Here is a 21,314-nt window from a genome sequence, read left to right on the forward strand (position 1 = left end):
TTTTTTAGGAGAAATAAGGTTTTAACCCACAATATGATACCTGGAGAAAACTAATTATCACAATATGATAACTGAAGAAAATTATGTCTGGAGAAAACCGTAAGTCTAAAAATGCCAAATGTTTTTGGGAAAGTGGTGCCTAGAAGCACCTTCCTGCTGTTGGTAGGAGTTAAATTAGTCTCAGGCTCTCACTGCTTAGTAAGTGTGCATATCCTATACCCAGGAGTTCCCCTGGAAAGCTCTAATATGCACTAGTCTATACAGGAAAGAATATTCAAAGCAATATTGTAGTACTATAAAGCTAAAAACAATTCAAATATCCACTGAGTACATAAACTATGCCATTTTCATAAATGTTAATCCTATAATAGTAGTGAATTACAGCTATACATGACAACCTGGATCACCTAGGAACTAGGCTCTTAATTCTGAATAAAAATGTAGGTTTATGAAGAATACATCCAGTATGGTTGCAAAAATATTTAAAGATGTAAAGTTAAAGAACATATTATTTAGAGCTACAAGGCTTATGTCACAAAATTAAATAAGCAAGATAATGACAAGCATAAAATTCAGGATAGTGGTTACTCCTAGAAAGAAGGTAAAGAGACAGGATTATTAGATAGAAGCATACACAGGGCTGCAATGTCTTGGTAATGTTTTTTTTTTTTTTTTTTTCCCCTACAGTTGGGTATTGACTAGCCTGGTGTTTATTGCGTCTCTGTTTGGAGGCAAGTTGATGCTGTAGCATAGCATTATTGAAACTATTTTTAGACCTGCCATGACAGATTTATGCCATTCTCCTAAAAATACAATAGAGAACAAGTGAATATAGAAGACATATCTGAGCTCTTTATGACATTGAAAGCATAAAGACAAGTAACCATTACTTCTCCTTGAGGTAACTCTTGCAACACAGCATGGTGTGTATGCAGTCATCTGAGCAACCTGCCTAGGCCAATCCAAAATGGAGAGAGGGAAAGAGAGTGTGCATCAGGAACATTAGGTCCAGTAGAGGATATGACCATCATAGATGAAGCCAAATAGGAAAGAAAATGTCAGATTTTATTGGATATCAACAAGGCAGTTTGAGAGTACATATGAGACCTACCCTGAGGATTCTCAGAAGCTTCTGGAAGGATTTTGAGATGTATCATAAAGAACCCAAACAACTGGGGGAGAGAGTACAGCCAAACCTCCCCCCACCCCCGGTTTTTGTTTTGTTTTGTTTTGTTTGTGTTTCATCTAAACATAGGCATTCTCTCTCTAAGAAAACTTGTAATTCTTATCTGGGCACTTAAAGTGAATAATAGATGTTGATTTATTGAAGGCAGGGATTGTATTTTTATTTTATTTTATTTTTTATTTTTTTTAAAGATTTTATTTATTCATGAGAGGAGAGAGAGAGAGAGAGAGAGAGCGCGAGAGGCAGAGACACAGGCAGAGGGTGAAGCAGGCTCCATGCAGGGAGCCTGACGTGGGACTTGATCCTGGGTCTCCAAGGATCACGCCCTGGGCTGAAGGCAGTGCTAAATTGCTGAGCCACCTGGGCTGCCCTGTATATTTATTTTATACACATTTCTTTTATACTCTCCCACATGCTGTAAAAAATAAACATTCCATGAATGAATGCAAAATCCCAATACAACTCCTATAAAACAATTTTAAGTGTGTCTGATACTAAATAGTGGGGATACCGTTTTTACAAACAAATGAAGACACAGGGCACATGACTTCCTGTAGCACTAAAGTGCTGTTCTGCTAGTCTTCTAATACCATTAGGCATACCCAGATTTAACTCAATATCTAATCTAGGACAAGTAAGTATATGGGAAAGGGCCTGCACAAGCATGTGTATCCATGAATTTATTAAGGGGGACAAGAAACATGTGTAATATAGAGAGACAGTAATTTAGGTACACATGGAAATTCAGAAATACACACACTCCTCTGGAACATGCACCAGCCCTTGGGCTCTGTCCTTTCCAGCTTGGCAATGCCACCAGTATCTAGCGCCCCAGGCAGATACTCCCTCTGAATGTTCCTGGCTAAAATGCAGAAATTCTGCAAATTACTTCTATAATGGGCAATGGAGAGGAAACACTGGATGTAATTCAACATAGGGAAAGCCAATTTGAGTAGTATAAAATGTTTTCTAATGATGGAGTCTATTAGGTCTTGGAATAAGCTCAGCAGGAGAATGTGAAGGCCGTATCATAGGAAGATTTTCAAAAACCTGAATGAAAAATTGAATTTCAACTGTCAGTTGCTCAAATATCTGCAACAGAGGAAAGGAAAAACCTCTAGAACATTGCTAGGGTGATAAAAATTGTTGAAACCTTGTGTGACAGAGAAAACCCCTCAATTCACTGCCGTGTGCTGGAAGGTATAGATCATTGCAGTTTCAAAGAATCATTAGGTGCTTTCTAGAGAAAAAAAAAAAAAAGATCAGTTTAATCTTCAAAATCCTATCCTAAAGTAAATAATGTGAAGCAGGATGGTCAGGCAACGAGAAGTAGTGGATGCCTGCCATAATTAGAGTTTCTTCAGCTGCTGTAAACATCTCATTTAAAGAAAATGTTCATGTTAAGTTTTGCATTTTCACTGTGAATGGAAGTTTTGTTAATGACCACACCATGGGCAGACCGAAATCCCGCCGTTGCTCTATTTAGACTTTGGCTCTTTCCATCTTAGATTTTGCAAGCAATGTGTTCATGTACAATCCCATTAGTAAAGAGAAGAGAAAGAAAAAGTTTATTGTACAGAACTGCTCTGTGGACTTCTCATCAGTGCTGGGGTGATCCTCTGAGGCTCTCATTTCTTTCCTTCACAAAAGCAGAAGACGAAGTGCCTTCCTGTGTATTTAATTTTAAGATACCAGCCACTCTATTGTTCAGAACTAAGTTCTTTTTAATAAAAAAAAATATGGCTCCTTATTCCTCAGATACCTTCCATGCATGAGGTAATGAGTATTTTAGGATTTTAGAAGTACACTGCATAGTAATCCCTTGGGCTTTTCTATTTCACAGAATTTACTACCTATTTTGCTAAATGCCTATAGAGAATTGGTCAAGTTCATGCTTTCCCTTTTAAAGATATTGAAACTCTTCAGTTGTGAAACAGCCTAATGAAGGTAGCCTCTTTATCCTCCTTCCACATTTGCAGACTACTCGGGAATGAATATCTTGCAAAGGTAGGCATGGCCTCAATGCATTTTTGGGGTATTTGGGTGGAAATAGAAAAGTCTCGGAGCGAGACAGACCAGTCTAGAGGTAAACAGGCTGCAAGTGCTGGCAGCTGTGCCCTTACAAATAAGACTGCAGTCCCTGCTGCTGCCTCACTTATCAATTTTGACAGGTGACTGTCTTGACTCCCTGGAACATTTATCAAAGAGGACAGATCATGCCGGATGTCAAGTTTGCCAGAATGACTTTGGTTAGTAGCTGGCTATAAAGAAAATAGGGCTCATAACCACTTGTCATGCAGGGGGAAGGTAATGGTCCACCTATATAATTTTTGCTTATTTACAAAAACCTACTATTTATTGGATTCTATACTCTACCATTGCCACTACCTTGGTTCCAATCATCTTCATTTCATACCTGATCCATAGAAATTGACCCGTAATTTGTGTCTCATCTTTGGGTTTTGCTCCTCCCAATTCGTCTTACACATTTCTACAAAACTGGGTCTATTTGGAACACCAATCTGATTCCATCATGGCTCTTCTAACATGAATTGTTTTCCATTGCCTAGAGTATAAAGTCCAACTTATTCATTATGATATAAAAGGTTTTTGGGGGCACCTGGGTGGCTCACTCGGATAGGCATTGATTGGCTCAGGTCATGATCTCAGGGTCCTGGGATTGGGCCCTGTGTTGGGCTCCCCGCTCAGCAGAGGGCCTGCTTCTCCCATTTCTTTTCCCTCTCCCTCTGCCTCTCTGCTGGCTCGTGCTGTCTCTGTCTCCTTCTCAAGTAAATAAATAAAATCTTTTGTTTAGAAAAGGCATTTCCTTATCTAGGCCCTGCATACTTGTTCAGCCTTATTCTGTATCTTTCTTTACTTCTCAAAACTTGCTCTCCAGTGAGACTGAACTATTTGTGGTTCCTTGAACCAGCTGTGCTTGTTGATTGCCTTCAGAGGTTTGTACTTGCTCTTGCCTTAAATGTCTGCTTGTTCAAAATTCTTCTCAGGTGCCATTTCCTCTCTGACCATTCCTCAAAGAATTAGTCACCGGCATCTCTGTACCACTTCTGCATATTACTGCGCATGTCTCACAGTAGTGTAATTATATATGACTTTCTCTTTCCACATCTGACTGTGAGCTCCTTGACGGAAGTCAGTGTCTTATTTATTTTTGTCTCTCACTGCTCACATAGAATCTGAAATATCATATTACTCAAAAGTATTTCTGAACTTAACTGGGTCAGACAGATAAAAGGAAAACATCTTCATTTCACAGTAGAAGTGGAAGTCATTTCAAAATCTTTTGGTCTGAAAGCCAAATTTAATGGAATATGAAAAATAAAATGTAAAAATCCTGCATGTTTAATCACATATTATGGGAGCACCATGATCAGTACTTGCATGCAGAAGGATTGAGAATTTAGAGTGCAATTTTATTTTTTTTCTTAGCTTTCTAAATTTTTAATATCAATCTCAATAAAGCTGTACAATATGATGATTTGTGTATATTGTGAAATAATTACCACAACAAGGTTCTTAAGACCCCCATTCCCTCACATAATTGCTTTTTTTTTTTGGTGGGGAGAACATTTAAAATCTACTCTTTTAACAATTTTCAAGTATATAATACAGTACTGTTAATTTTCATCAACATTACACCCCCTAGAATTTATTCCTATTACAGCTGGAAGTTGATATGCTTTAACCAAAATCTTCTCATCTCCCCCCAACCCACAGTCCCTGGACGTCACCATTCTACTTTGCCTTTGAATTTGGCTTTTTAGATTCTACATATAAGTGAGCATGCACAGTATTTGTCTTTGTTCGACTTATCTCACTGAGCAAAATGCCTTCTAGGTATTTTCTTCTTTTTTTTATGACTGGACATTATTCCATCATATGCATATACCACATTTCTTTTATCCATTCATCCAATCATGGACACTTAGATTGTTTCCAAGATTATCTCTTTGAGATAGTGATTTCATTTTCTTTGGATATATACCCAGAAGTGGGACTGCTGGATCATAGGGTAGTTCTATTTTAACTTCTTGAAAACTCTATACTATTTTCCAAAGTGGCTGCACCAATTTATACTCTCACCCAGTTATTAGGGTACGATTTTAATTCATTGACTACGACATGCATGAAATAAAATTAAGGTCTGAGATGGGTTTCTGATGTAGGGTATAGATGATACTTAAGTTATGATACACTTTTACTCCATTAGTAAATATTGGCAAGATTTTTTTTATTTGCAGTAATTTATGTTCAATAAGAACATCTTCTATTGTTCCAGGCCTTTCCTTAATCCTCTCCATTCCAATAGTTATCAAGGCTTCAAGTTTTCCTCTTCAAGTTTGCTTCAGATCCATCCCTATCTTTCGTTTTCCACTGTTACTACTACTACTACTAGTGTTGCCCTTACTCTAGACTAAAAAGAAAATTAATATTTAATTCATCTTACTTTAAAAAAATAAAAAAGTCATTCAGCAGAAAAATACTGAATACACAACTAGTATGAGAGACACGCAAATTTGGAAGGAGCCAAAAGTTGAAAGAGTAACATACATTGATCCTAACATTGGCTGCCATTTCCTCTCCTGCTCCCAAACCCAGGAATGTATAAGAAAAAATCACAACCATGCCTTAAAACAAGAAAAAGAACACTTGGTGGATTGGGAACTGTAAGAAATCTCTGGAAGATGAATGGCAGAAGAATCACATTAAAGCCTAAAGCTCAAACAAAGAATGAGAGCCAAGGAATTGATTCTAAAGCAATACTCAACCAGCAAGGTTCTGAGCTTGGAGTGTCTGGGTACACAAGAGAGTGTTGGTGTCATGCATGCTGAGGATCCCACAAGCCCCATTCTCACCACTAGTCCAGAACACCAAGAGCTGCAGGTCAGCCTGCTAGACCCTCCCCATGGCCCTTAGAGATAAGGTTGCAGTAGCCCCAAACTTAGAGAGGCAAAGCTGAATTAAATCTGAGGAGAGCTGTCATAGGATTAGAAATGAAAAGATAAGGCAGGGTGGGATTATGGAGGCAAAGCAAGAAGAGCATTTCAAGAAGATGCAGATGGCCAATAGCATCAAATGCTGTGGAAAGTTAATTAAGTGGAAGGTACAGCTAGCTTTGGTCATTCCACTGGTACTTGTCATCCACAAATCACACTTTAATGGGTTGAGAAATTAATGAGATTTTTAAAAAGCAGCAGTTTACTTTTCTAAGATGTTCAGGAAAAGAATAAAGAAGATAGAAGTCACAGATCAAAATAGGCTTCATTTGAGGGTTTTTTTTGCTTGTTTGTTTTTTTAATAAAGGACACTGGAGTATATTTGGGTCTGCTGTGGCACTCAGTATTATTTCTTGTGTGTAGCTCACTATTCACCTTTCAAGTGCTTGCTTAGATCCTATCATCCATATATCATTTCTCTTCTGAAGTTTCATTTTCTTTATTCTCCTTAAATATTCTCCACTCATAGTGAGGAAATGGAGATTTACAATGGTTAAGTGGTAAAATATCTATCTTTTTTATATCTATCACTAATCTCCATCCCAATTATTGTACTACATGTTCTCACATAGTATCTCACTTAATATCAAATACTTATTATTGGGCCACCTGTCTGGCTTAGATAGTAGAGCATGTGACTCTTGATTCTAGAGTCATGAGTTCAAGGCCCACATTGGGCTTAAAGCTTACTTAAGAAACTTTATTATTAATACTTTCTTCTTTGCACAGATGAGGAACATGATGCTCAGAGAGGTCACATAGGTACTGTGCAGGGGAGTTCGACTTAAGCCCATTTCAGGCTGATTCCAAATACCTAAAGATAATTTTCCTCTGATCAGAGTGATACAACCAGGCCTTGATTTGTTGGAAATAAAATTTTTGAGGGGTTTTCTTGCAAATTAATGGTAGGTTATTTATAGGGGAAAATAAGGAGGACTTAATGAAGGTAATTTATTTTATGTAGTTGGAATATAAGCAAAATAATTTGGATGTCAGAAAATGTTCTAGAGCCTTTTTTCAGGTGATTAATCTGATATCCATCAGGTATAGATCAGCTTGCATTATATTACAGAAGTCTACACTTTGTTTTATGGCTACTAGACAGTTATGCATATGTTCAAGATCATTAAGAAAAATGACAGGAAATGACCCTAAAAATAATGTCTCTGCACTTGAGAAAAGTCCTTGAGAGACTGTATGGCTTTCTCTGTTTTTGACACACATAAAGAATAGAACCGTAACCTGGAATAGCCAGTCTGGTTTTGAAAAGGGGATAATAATCATTTCCTTCTATGAGAGTCAGACAGTAAAACTAATTGAATATTCACATGTGCTGTCAACTCTATGAATTACTCCAGGTCTTTGACCTTGTTTACCCATCCAACATCAGGTTTTGTTACATGAGATTTCGTTAATAAAAATATTTAAGGTTGGAAAATTCTAAATCACAGCATTTGGAAAATTTAGGCCTTCAGGTTAACACAGAAGAAAGTAAGTAATAGGAACTCTGGGTTATCTGAAGGAGAGAAGCCAGAGTTTGGAGTCCCGTTCACTTTCATCTTGGAGAAAGAGATTGTATTAATTTCTGTACAAAGCAGGCAGGAAGCCATTAAATCTTTCCTAACTAGAAACAGTGATATCTCCAGTCAGAGAATCACAGTTTTCTTTTAAATTTCCCATATAAACTGCTCACATGTTCCTAAAGCATATTTAAAACTTTTGCTTAAAAGGATTCCCAACTGTCTTTATTTGGCAGGTATTCATGTATAAGTCAAAGGAAGGGAAAATTCTTAAGGATTATGAACTTCCTGGCTGCAAAGAGGCTCAGCAGCTGTCCATGGATCCTTTAGTTACTCATAAACATCCTCTGGAAAACACACTAGCCTTCCAATGGTTATTTAGGAGTTTTAGACCTCTATCCTAAGATAAATCACAGGTAATCACACTTTATAGGATATGTTAGTTTTAGTTTGTTTATAAAAGAAGATGAAATATTATATACTCTTGACAATTATAGACTCTAGGAAAGAACACATATTCAGTTACATGCCATGGGAGAATTTGAATAAGGAAATAAAATAATGAACATCTATTATTTTTACAATCATACTTATGAAAAAGAAGAAATTATTGTTCAGTATCTGCTACCAACTAGCAGGTGAGTCTTTAACCTTCATGGGCTTCATTTCCTTTGTGAAGTAATCAGGCGTGCTTCTAGGGTCTTCCTGTGGTTCAAATTCCACCATGTCAAAGTTCTCTTAATTTTAATTCTCTTTTGTCCAAATGCTACTTATTTGCTCTTTATCTAAACGTGTTTATCCATTTTTATTTTAAAGTTTGCCTCTAGTATCTTTTATTATGGCCTGCATATAAACATCCCTTTCGATGTGAAAGAAGAGTTCTTATGATTTTCCTTTTTAAAATATGCACTTCTTAAAAATAAGCTATTTATAGCAATCCCCCTTTTGTTACTGCTTCTATAGAAGTCATTATACTGGGGTAGAATCGGTGACTTTAAAACCTGGTGTCAGGAAAGGGAAAGAGCCAATGGTTTCAATGTGTTTTACAGAACAAAGAAAAAAATTTACAGATTTAACTTTTAAGGTTTTGCTACTGAAAAACAAATAGAAATATGAAAAGGGAATAGTACAAGAGAGCATGAACAATGAAATAAAACCACAGGTAAGATATTTGGAGGACTAGTCCAATTTTAACTTTGGCTGGTAAATAATTTCTGCTGTAGGACTCCAGCTCACAATTAGTCTTGGATTTTGAAACAATGGATTTTATAACCTACATCGACCATGTACAAACACACATTGCCTTAAGTGTCCTAAGAGATAAAATGTAGTCATTTAAAATCCAATGATATAGTTAAGTGTCATATTTCAGCTCAATAAAAGTGATACTGACTTTGTGCCATTCATTTTTGCATTCTCACAATCTATTTCATTTATGATGATTATGGGTGTGGATATTTTTGTTGTGTTTAAAAATACTGCTGTTCAGTGCTTCATCTGTAAACATCATTATTATAATTGACATTTTTCTCTGGGTTTAAAATGAGCCAAAATATTTATTTGCTTCATCACCACATTCTAAATACCCTAACAGCCAATTAAGATAGAGTCAGAGGCTTTGTGATATGTGTGTGTGTATGTGTGTGTGTGTGTGTGTGTGTGTGTGTGTGTGTGAGTGATATGATTAGGTATGCTTAGTAGGACAGTAAATAGTAAGTTCCAATTCTAACTAGAAAAAATTACATTTTCCTTAATATTTCATTTGAGTAATGAAACAAATATATGAAAAAATGAAAACATCTAAAGAGCTATAGCACTAAACCTCCTTAGTGATATAAACCTTAGATTTACTACCTGAAAGTATATATATATATTTTTTTTTTAAATTTTTATTTATTTATTATGATAGTCAAAGAGAGAGAGAGAGAGGCAGAGACACAGGCAGAGGGAGAAGCAGGCTCCATGCACCAGGAGCCCGATGTGGGACTCGATCCCGGGTCTCCAGGATCGCGCCCTGGGCCAAAGGCAGGCGCCAAACCGCTGCGCCACCCAGGGATCCCCCTGAAAGTATATTTAAGATTTAGTTATGGTTTCAATAATTGCACTATGTGCCTGATACCTGGAAGAAAAAGATGTATAAGACAAGGTCCTCCACACTGAAGAAGCTCAGATTTTAATGGGGGAGCTCAAAGTGGGAACAAGTAATTATGTTTTTCAAACATTAGCTAAGAAACATTTTTGTCTCTTCTTATGTCCACCTCCATCACGAAGTCAATTCATCAATTCACAAAAGAAGACAGTAAGGGAGGAAGAAGGAACACGCAAACTACAAAACAGTCAGAATACAATTAATAAAATGGCATTACTAAGTCCTTACCTACCCATAATTACTCTAAATGTAAATGGATTAAATTCTCCAATCCAAAGCCACCGAGTGCCTGGCTAGATAAAAAAACAAAAGATCCAACTATATGCTGCCTACAAGAGACTCACTTCAGCTTTCAGGACACACTTAGACAAAGAGTAAAGGATGAAAAAAGGTATTTTATGCTACTGGAAACTAAAAGAGATTAGGAATAGCTGTACTTATATCTCATAAAATGGACTTTATGTCAAGATCTGCAACAATAGACAAAGAAGGTCATTATATAATAATAAAGCAGTCACATCATCAAAAGGATATGACAATTGTAAATTTAACATGTACTCAGCATTAGGGCACCTAAAGATATTAAGCAAATGCTTACACAATTGAGGGGAGAAACAGATTACAATATAGTAATAATGGAGGACTTCAACACCCTACTTTTGACAGTAAGTAGATCATTAATAAGAAATCACAGATTTTTTTTTAATTTTTATTTATTTATGATAGTCACACAGCGAGAGAGAGAGAGAGAGAGAGAGAGAGAGGCAGAGACATAGGCAGAGGGAGAAGCAGGCTCCATGCCCCGGGAGCCGGACGTGGGATTTGATCCCAGGTCTCCAGGATCGCGCCCTGGGCCAAAGGCAGGCGCCAAACCGCTGTGCCACCCAGGGATCCCAGATCATTAATAAGAAATCAATATGGAAATATTGAAAATCAGTAAGGAAATACTGAAAAATTGAAGACCAGTAAAGAAACATTTGACGTGAAATATACTTTAGGTGAAATGGACCTAACACACATATATAAAACATTCAATTTAACAGCAGGAGAATATACTTTCTCCTCAAATATACGACAGAACATTCCCCAGGATAGATCATATATTAGTTTAAAAAACAAGTTTAGAAAATTTAGAAGACTGACATCATATCAAGTATCTTTTCTGACCACAATTGTATGAAACTAGAGATTAATAACAAAAGGAAAGCTGGAAAGTTCACACATATGTGGAAATTTAAACAACACACTGCTGAATAACCCGTGATCAAAGATGAAATCAAAAGGAAAATAAAAAACTTATTGAAAAAAAAAAGAAAATGAAGATACAACATGCCAAAACTCATGGGATGCAACAAAAGCAGTCCTAAGAAGGAAGTTCGGGTGATGAATGCCAACATTAAAAAAAGAAAGAATTCATATACACAATCCAATTTCACACCTCAAGGTACTAGAAAAAGAAGAAAAACAGACTTAGAGCAAAGTTAGCAAGAAAATAAAGATTAGAGCAGAAGTAAGTAGAGATCAGAAAAACAATAGAAATAATAGATGAAAGTAGGAGCTGAGTTTTTAAGATGAGGAAAACTGGTAAACCTTTATCTAGACTAAGAAAGAAAGAGAGAAGACTCAGACAAATAAAATCAGAAATGAAAGAGGAAACATTATAATTGAAGCCACAGATATACAAAGGATCATGAGACTGCTAATTACACACCAACAAACTGAATCACCTAGAAGACACATGAATAACTTCCGAGAAACATACAACCTAACAAGTGTGTTAGTGAGGGAGTGGAGAAAAGGAAACCCTAGTACACTGTTGGTAGGGATGGAAACTGCTACAGTCATTATGAAAAACATATGGAGGTTCCTCAAAAAATTAAAAAGAGAACTACTGTATAATTCAGCAATATAATCTGGGTTTATATATCCAAAGGAAACAAATACAAGAAACTGAAGAGATACCATGTTCACTGCAGTATTATTCACAATAGCCAAGACGCAGAAACAGCCTAAGCATCAACTGATGGATGAATGGATAAAGAAAATGTGGTATAGGGCAGCCCCGGTGGTGCAGCGGTTTAGCGCTGCCTGCAGCCCAGGGCGTGATCTGGAGACCCTGGATCGAGTCCCACGTCAGGCTCTCTGCATGGAGCCTGCTTCTCCCTCTGCCTGTGTCTCTGCCTCTTTCTCTCTCTCTCTCTGCATCTCTATGAATAAATAAATAAAATCTTAAAAAAAAAGAAAAGAAAATGTGGTATATATATTTATATACCACGGAGTATTATTCAGCCCATAAAAAAGAAGGAAATCCTGCCATTTGAAACAAGATGTGTGAACCTTGAGGGCATTATGGTAAGTAAAATAAACCAGATGAAGAAACACAAATACTGTGTTCTCATTCACAGGTGTAATCTGAAAAATTTAAACTCAAAAAACAGAGTAGAACCATGGTTTCCAGGGACTAGAGAGTGGCAAAAATGGGGAAGTGTTGGTAAAAACGTAAAAATTTCCAGCTATAAGATGAGTAAGTTCTGAGAATCTCATACGCAGCATAATGACTTTAATTAACAACATTCTATTATATTTTTGAAAGTTGCTAAGGGAGTAGATCTTAAATGTTCTGACTATACACACAAAAAAGATAATTATGTGAGTGGTAGAGATGTTAACTAATCTTATCCTGTTAACTAATCTTATTGTGGTAATAATTTCACAATATATACGTATATTAAGTCATCATGTTGTATACTTTAAATTTATACAATGTATGTCAACTATATCTCAATAAAACAGGAAAAATGCAGATGAAGGTTATGCATAGCACAGTTCACTATAGCTCCTTATAGCTAAGAAACCCTGGTGGAGGGGAATGGAAGTACCCAGATGAAATTTTATAGGAAAAATAATGTACCCAGGTAAGAGAGCTACACAAAGTGTTAACTATGGTTAACTTGAATTGTACAACTGCCCATGATGGTACTTAAAATTTTTATTTTGGATATCACATACATATATTGGATTTACTATAATCTTTGGCTCATGACACACCATCCATATTGATAATACGAGAGTCTTTTATTTATATTAAGTTTGATTATCTAATACATAGTGAACACCAGTGGACTCACTATGTAATTATGAACTAGAGCATTACTGAGAGCTTAAGTCTAAAGGAGAAAAAGGATAACTGTCATGCAAATATAAAATACTTCCTCTTTAAAGATTTCATTTTTTTTTTCCCAAGGCAATAATTTGGTGGAAAAGAAATCCCAACTGGGGTTATTTTTAGTATTTTTTCTAATTAAAAAAATAAACTGTTTTAAATAAAGCAATTTGTATTGCCTACAGCCTGCATTTGCTAGTTCTTCTTGGAAAATATTTATGGGTTAGCTTGTTCTTAACACCAAAGTTAAAGTCTGAGATAATTTAGAGAGGTGTGCTACTTTCTAACCATTGGTAAAGTACAGTACTAGACATAGACCAATGTGTGGCCTTAGACCAATGTGTATACTTTTTATAAAAACCTGTAAAATGGGGTTGATATGTTTGAAATATTAAAATATTTGTCAAATTTTAATGATCTGACTATGTGTTTGTCTTATTTTGCTCAAGTGAGTTATGTGGGAGAACCAGATGAGACAAATCATTCCAAGTAACGTTGGTATCCCCATGGAGCTCACACGTGAGGATGCTATGATTCAGGAGGTAAGTGGTCCCTTTAAGAGACAGACCTAGAACTGGGACCATATTCCTTGTTTGGACTTTTTCAACTGGATTATATTGCCTCTGGAAGGAACACTGGAATCCTTATCTGGTATTTGCTTTATAGTGAAACGACAGCTCTCCTTTTTATGCCTCCATGAAAACAATTCTTTGAAAGCAGAATAGGAGATATTGGGGAAAATGACTTGATATGCAAATATTCACCCTAAATACAACCTCCAACACCTCTCAGTAATGCAAACCATCATCTAAATGTGTATCATGAGTATCTTTGAAAAAAAAGTAGATGTCAGGATTTTGATAGAATTCATATATGTAGTAGACGGAATCTTCATTTTATATCTAGATTCTTGGTAAAATAAGTGTGCCCTTGGTTACATTGCTTAATAACCAATTTGGAAGGTGAAATTTGATTTTCATTGTTTTCTTAGGAAATAGAGTTTAGTGTTGTCATAATCAGTGGGGTGAATGATAGATAGGCTTCATACTTATTTTATGAAATTACATGAACAAATTAACAATGATACAATCTCATTTCTTCCAGTAAGAAATCAAAAAGAATTACAATAATTTTGACGACTACTTCTAATTCTACAGAATTTTCTTTCTGGTCACTTCTTAAGGAGACCTTTTTCTAAAAATAGAAAATCACGACTTAGGAAAATCATTCAATTTCATAAACACAGGTTTTCAAATTAAGAAATTCTGAGTTCTGCTTGGAGTATTAGGATTATATAAAATGTGATCTAAAAGTCTCAGCCTCAACTAAAGTTTAAGTATGGAAACTAGGTCAATGTAGTATTTACCTAGGACATTTTTGAAAATGAAGGAAGGTGCTATTCATAATTAAAGTGGAACCCTAAGCCATACATGGGGACAAGTTAAGGCACATGAGGATGTATGGTTATCATAATAGGGGCTGAATTCCGGTCATTTTTTACCTATGTAAATTAGCTTGTCTATTTACTAGGGTTCTCCAGCTTCTAAGTGTGAGGTTAAACATGCACATCTTCCTTGTTAGGATGGCAACAACAAAAAACCCAAATTTTCTTCTACAATCTGGCACAAGTGTATGCTTAAATTCATTTACTCTAATCATTAGACTGTTAACTGAATTATTATGAGAAAAAAACAAAGAGTTTCCCACTTTATTTGAAATTTCTATTTTCCATCAGTTCTCTTCTCCTCCCTCCCCCACCATTTAATATTTTGTGTTTATGTTCAGGACATGTACAAAATAAGAATAGTAGCAGCAATGGTCAGTAATTTATCACTCCTCAAGCAAATGCTGCTGAATGCCTGCTGTGTGCTAAAGGATGAGCTACATAGGCTTTCCTGGAGATATAAAGATAATTAGAAGTGGTCATTTCTATTAAAAATTAAACTATTTGGAAGAAAAGGGTAAGTACGTAAATAACCATAACCCAAGGCATAATGCAAAAAAAAAATATAGAATGTGACATGGGAATTCAGTGGTGGGAAAGTGTGAGGAAGTCATCTGAGGGGCAGAAATTCTCAATAAGTAAAGGTGCAGAGGAAGGAAAGCATACAACTTTCTTTGAGTATTGCCATGCTGCAGAGTTTGACCCCACTATGCCTTAAAAAGTAGGGTCGTGACAGAGGACAAAGGACCTTCAATGCCAGGCAGAGAAATTTAGAGTTAATTCAAAGAGTCGATGCACACAAGATGATGAACTGGGGAGTGATCCAGTGAGAACTCCATTTGAGAAGGGCTGGTCTGGCAGTGAGTGGTGAATAGATGAACTGCAGAGGCTGGGGACTGGCCCCGGGGAACCAAGAAAGAGCCTAGAGATGATGTCCTACACAAGGGAGGAAGCAGTGGCGATATGAAGGAGAAACGTGCCACAGAGAGTCTGGAAATACAAGCTCCACTACATGACTGCTTCTCAGTTGGCCTCCGTGGTTAAGATTTTAATCTGATATAATTTGAGAAAATAGTGGTGTCATGAATAGACACTTCAATGAACCAACTCTGACAGAATATCATCTTATCCTAAATGTTCAAGTAATAAAAATATTTTCACACTTCATCTAGATCAGTTTTCAATTCAATAAATTTCCCACAAGAATGGAACTTATAAAGGTGATGTTTTTAAATGGATGATTTTATTGCTTCAGTGGTAAGTGGTATCAAATTATTTTAGATATTTCATTAATAATTCAAAATGTGACTAACAAGTGGAATAAAAAGGACTGGTGAAATATAAAGTATTCAGTGAATCAAAGCAATTCTGAAAATTCTACACTTGCACATTCTGCACACTGTTTTCCCTTTTCCCTAATATCCATTGCACACAAGGATATCATCTCTTTGTAAGTTATGTCTCATGCCCAAACATTTTCTTTCCATCACTGGTTTTCAAACTCCTTGACACATTTCCCAGAGACTCTTAGAGTCAGAACTGGCTACTTGGGAAGGCGCTCAGTTCTCTGCCCATTGTTGTGTTTCACAAATTTGCTGGATGATCCCTTGGTGAGGAAGTTATAAATGAAGTACAGGGGTGGATTAGGGGATATATCAAATTCACACCAAGTATGAGATTCTTACAAGATGATAATCAACAGGGATGCATTTGCATGGAGACTATTAACATTCTATTTCATTACTCCTCTCTCCTCATCACCCCACATTTTGGCCCTTCCTTTAGAAGTATTTAACTGAAACAAAAATGATGGTTGGATTAGAACCCCGAAATAAAAAACAAAATCTCTAATCACAACAGCCAAGATATGGAAACAACTTAAGTGTCTGTCAGTGGATGAATAAATAAAGCACATGTGGTTTATGTGTGTGTAGGGGTATGTGTGTGTGTATAATGGAATATTATTCAGCCATGGGAAAGAAGGAAATTCTGCTATTTGCTACAACAGCGATGGATCTTAAGAGCATTATGCTAAGTGAAATAAGCCAGAGAAAGACAAATTTGCATAGTATCATTATATGTGGAATCTCAAAAAAAGAAAAAAACAAGTCCAACTCATACAGAGTCAAAAGATGATTACCAGGGACAGGAGGGTGCGGCAAATAGGGAAACATTGCAGAAGGATACAAACTTTATAAAAAAGGAACAAATACCTATTAGAAAGGGAGAGGATACCTTTTGTTACTGCATGGTGGTCCCAGGTTCTTTTCCAATTCCCTTGTATGAAAACGTACAAAGGGATTGCACTGCTCAAAAGCTGGTCCATGCAGACAGCAGTGGAAATCCTCCTTCACTCATTCATCCACTACGAGCACCCAGAGTGTAGCGGTTGATGTGATGCAAAGATAAACAGGCAGGTAAGGCCTCTACCCTCACAGCCTAGAGAGAAGCCACCAAGTTCTACAAGCACACTAGATTTTTCTCGAAGTTAATTTCACAAGTCACGAAGCCGCTCACAAAGATATGACTGAAATCTAGTTAATACTTATACTCTTGCCATTTTTTTTGAATGAACATCTCCTTTGATTCATAATTCTCTTTTCTTTAGCTATGTAAGAGAGAGATTATCTACTTAAACTGTCACAAATTTACTGCACGTAGTCACAGGGATCCAGGAAAATAAATTTCGCAAAATGACCCTTCTCAGCATAGCACAAGGGTTTACTTATGCTTTGCATAAGAATTGCCAAGAAGAACCTAATTAATATGCTAAGTGCTCTTTCCTATTTATAGATAACCCAAATTTGGTTTTCGGGTGACATGTACATAGAACTCTGACATATACCTGTCCTCTCCTTTTTACCTATACCTCTTTAAGCCAACTTCTAACTTTCTTCTCATTTTGATGACCATGTATCCAGAAGGGGAACTTGAGGCACACTTAATTCAGGCTATTGGGTAAGCTTAATCTTAGGAGAGAGGAGTAGAAATTATTTGGAATGGCATTTTTAGGTGATGAAAACCACCAGACTTCGAGTGTGTTGCTTACATTATTTGCTTTTCTTGGCTAACCTAATGTTTTATACTATCAGAATGTTGGACTTTAATATTAGTCCAATATTACTTCTCCATCAGCACTGACTTTTGAGAGTTAATGGCAAATGCTGCAGAAAATTCAGCATCTTCCTTGCACTCAGGCAGGGGCAAACATATCTTTATTAGGGATCGGATGAAAGGGCTCTATATTTCTTGAAGCCTTTCCCTTTAAATTATTTCTGGTAGAGGTTGGATTTGAGATCTGCCTCTGACTTGCTAAGGGCTATTTATGATTTATTTCAACCTTTAGCTCACTCTGGAAAAAAAAAACGCACAAAGTTGAAAATAAAGAGGAGAAGATGCTTAATCCTCAGTGGTATTTCAGTGGCATGGAGCACCCTGACTCTTATGATGGGTATATTATTTAAATTTTGATATTTTTATTCTTTCTCTGAAAAATAAAATTAAAATCCTTTATCATATTTAATTAGAGGACAAGTGCCATCATTTTTAAAAGAGAACACGTTTAAAGCTGTGAGTCTTTTAATGCAGGCTGGTCCTCTGAGACTTTTCTGAAGCACTGTGAGGAAATTTTAAAGCCAGTCAAATAATTTTCCTAGGCAAAGTGGTGATAGGCCATGGTGAGATATGGGTGTCATTAAAATTTCATAGAGGTCCCTAACACACCAGAGTCACCATAACATTGACACGCTGACTATAGTATCTCCAAAGAAACATTTGCTGCCTATCATGGCTCTGAAGGGAGCTGTTACAGTCTATCAATGCAATAATCTGCATGTTAAAAAGTCCCTAAATATGTATTTACAAGATAGTCAGATCTGTTTTGGTCTATTGGGTCAATAATCCATGCACTAAAAGTCCCTAAATATGTATGCATAAGATAGACAGATCAGCTTTGGTTCACTGAGTCAATAGTAAGTAGGCCTTTAAAAAGGGGCCTTTATAGTTGCACAGTTGGCATTTTAGCAAGTTCAGAAATGCAGTTCTGTGCACTTCCTGTCTTTTAAAGAGTGGATTTATTATGCTAGTTTCAGTGGATGCCAGAAACTGTGTTTCCCTTTGGCCCATGATATTTTGCTTTTAAAAAGTTAGAAGAAAAACCACTGCGGCCCAAACTATATTACAGCTTGGAGGCAAATAATGGAAATGCGGGCATCTAGGCAAAGATGCACTGAGCTGGGTACTGCCCTTCCTTGACCAAGCCTCAGCTTCATCATCCTGCTGCATCCACCTCTCCTCTCAGCTTGCCTGACTTCGCTGCTGCGTGCAGCCTTTGCTTCCCTGGTCAGACTCATTCTGGTGGCCAGAGGGATCTTGCGAGGGCTTCAACTCCTCTGCAGCAACTTTCCATCCTCACCGTAAAAGTGAAAGGTGCCTCAATATAAGCCCCTCCTCCCTCTGGCTTCCCCTCCTACCACTCTGGTCCTCTTCCTTGCTGCTGGAGAACACTGGCTTCTGCTGTTCCTTAAACAGGCCAAGCATGCTTCTGCTTCAGGTCCTTTGTACTCCACCAGGAACTCTCTCCCCCTCAGAAAGCCACGTGGCTGGCTCTCTTACTTTCTCTAAGGTTCCTATGAGAGAGGCCTTCCCTCACCCGCCCTGTACAAGACAGCAACACTCTGTCCCAACACCACACATTTCCTTTCTCCATCACCCATGCTATTGTTCTCCATTAGCACTTACCGTCATCTAATGCATCACATCTTTACCGATTTGTTTATTGTTCACCTTTCTCCCCCACAGGTTAAGCTGTCCCTGTAGGAGCTTCATCAGTCCCAGACTGAAATATGAGCCTGGTCTATTTTAAGTGTTCATTAAATATTGAAGGTAGAAGTGAAGGGAGGCAGATGGAAAGAGAATCTTCCTCTACTTCTCCGATTGCCTGTTGATGTGTGTTTGTGTTTAGGTTGAGGAGAAACAAGTATCTTTTTCTATGTATGTATGTATGTATGTATGTAGGAGAGACACAGAGAGAGAGAGGCAGAGACATAGGCAGAGGGAGAAGGAGAAGGAGGCTCTTCACAGAGAGCCCAATATGGGATTCCCTGAACTGGAATCACGCCCTGAGCCAAAGGCAGACGCTCAACCGCTGAGCCACCCAGGTGTCCCAACAAGTATCGTTTTCTGAGACAAAGTCCTTTCTTTGGCCATTGGACTTGTTTTCTGTAATATTCTCTAAGTGGCACAGAAGCAGTCCTTCTGGAAGGTACTCATCCATTGCATCCTCAGAGCTCCTGGAGCAGCTGAGGTCACCTCAGTTGGTCACAGAAGCACTTGACCAGTGTGCTGCTAAGTACAATAGTGCAGAAGGTGGGACTGTCGTTTCTAAATCTCCCCACTTACTGTGGCATCTACGATCGGCTCTGCCGACAGCAGTGGACTAGATTTTACTGTCTAATCTAACACAGCCAGGAGGGATGGTGTGGGCCACTCTGCTCCATAACCCCAACAGACTGAGGAGAGCTAGGTAGAACCATTATTCTCTCTGAAACCTGGTAAATTATCCTTGGGATATTTCCCCCACGCCTCCACCCCCATATTTAACCATGTATGATGCTTTCAAATGCATCCTTTCTCATGATTGAAGCCTGTCACAGTAACTTCCTCCTTATTTAAATTTCACAGGAACATTCTTATTTCAATCACTCAGAAAGATGCCTTTGGCAAGAGAATCACAGCTGACAGCAAATTAATGACTATGATGCTGTGATTAGTTGAGATTACAGGCTACAGAGGACCTGTCTGAGCATTTACCACTGTCATCATACTGATGCTGGCATCTATTTGGGATTTATATTGTTCAAAAAAGGGGATGTGGTTCAGTTATAGTAAGTCTTATAGAAAGGTAAGGAAATCTGTCTGTATTGGAATATTCAATGATATGCTAATTAATTAACATAAGTTTTACTGTTCACCTGTTAGCCTAAGCAAGTCTTTCTTCCATGTCCTCCCCCTGAGCACAGATTTATTTTAATAAAACTTGAAGGCACAAACTAGATAGAAAGCTGAAGTGATTTAGATAATTCCAGTCCCTAAACCCAAAGTATTCATTAACTGAAAGAAAAACATCATTTAATCTTGAATTATTTGGGTAAGTGACTGACTTAATTTTGTAATCTATTTTTCAGGAGAAGACAAAACTTAATGGATATTTTAGTACATACCAGTCCTTGAATGGATTTATAAAATAAAACTTCTCAATCAACTTAATGAAGAAGGGATAAAAAATTAGCAGGAACAACAACACCCAAACCATCTACTCAGATACTAAGTAGCATTGCACATCCTTCCAAATTCTAGCCAAAAAGAAATAATGATTTCTGTAATCCCCAGCAATGACTTTTGCAGGGGGAAGATTTCAAATAAACGTCTATTTGCTTTAGGTAAGCTTCACTGAATCGGCCTTATTTGATTTCAGATCCTCCTAAGGGAAGAGATTTCAGGATTTCCTGGTTGTAAAATGGAAAAGAACATTTTGCTGAACTTGTATGACATCATCTAAAGCATTAAAAGGGCAGATAATCATGGGTTCTCTACCTGTTTACCAAAGCTTCTTTACCTCTTCAATCTACTTTATTTCCAAATGTCAGACTGGTTTGAAACCTTTCAAAGATTTATAGACTGCAGCAGCAGAAGAAATATTAGGATAAATCCTTTAACTTTTGTGAAAGCTTTTAAATAATTAATCGATGGGCTTTTGGAATTGTTATATATCACAGTACATATACTCTAGCGTATACTATGTGAAAGCTAAACAACAAAGAGCATTAGGCCATT

At 37.1% G+C, this 21,314-nt stretch overlaps 1 protein-coding gene across 2 annotated transcripts in view; it reads right to left on the reverse strand.

Annotated features, from left to right (window-relative positions):
• The window catches only part of PDZRN4 (PDZ domain containing ring finger 4), a 352,365-nt gene that overhangs the window by 40,079 nt on the left and 290,972 nt on the right, over positions 1-21,314 (reverse strand). The window lies entirely within an intron of this gene.

This window comes from Vulpes vulpes, chromosome 8 (genome assembly GCF_048418805.1).
Source record: "Vulpes vulpes isolate BD-2025 chromosome 8, VulVul3, whole genome shotgun sequence".
In the NCBI taxonomy this organism is placed as follows: Eukaryota; Metazoa; Chordata; class Mammalia; order Carnivora; family Canidae; genus Vulpes; species Vulpes vulpes.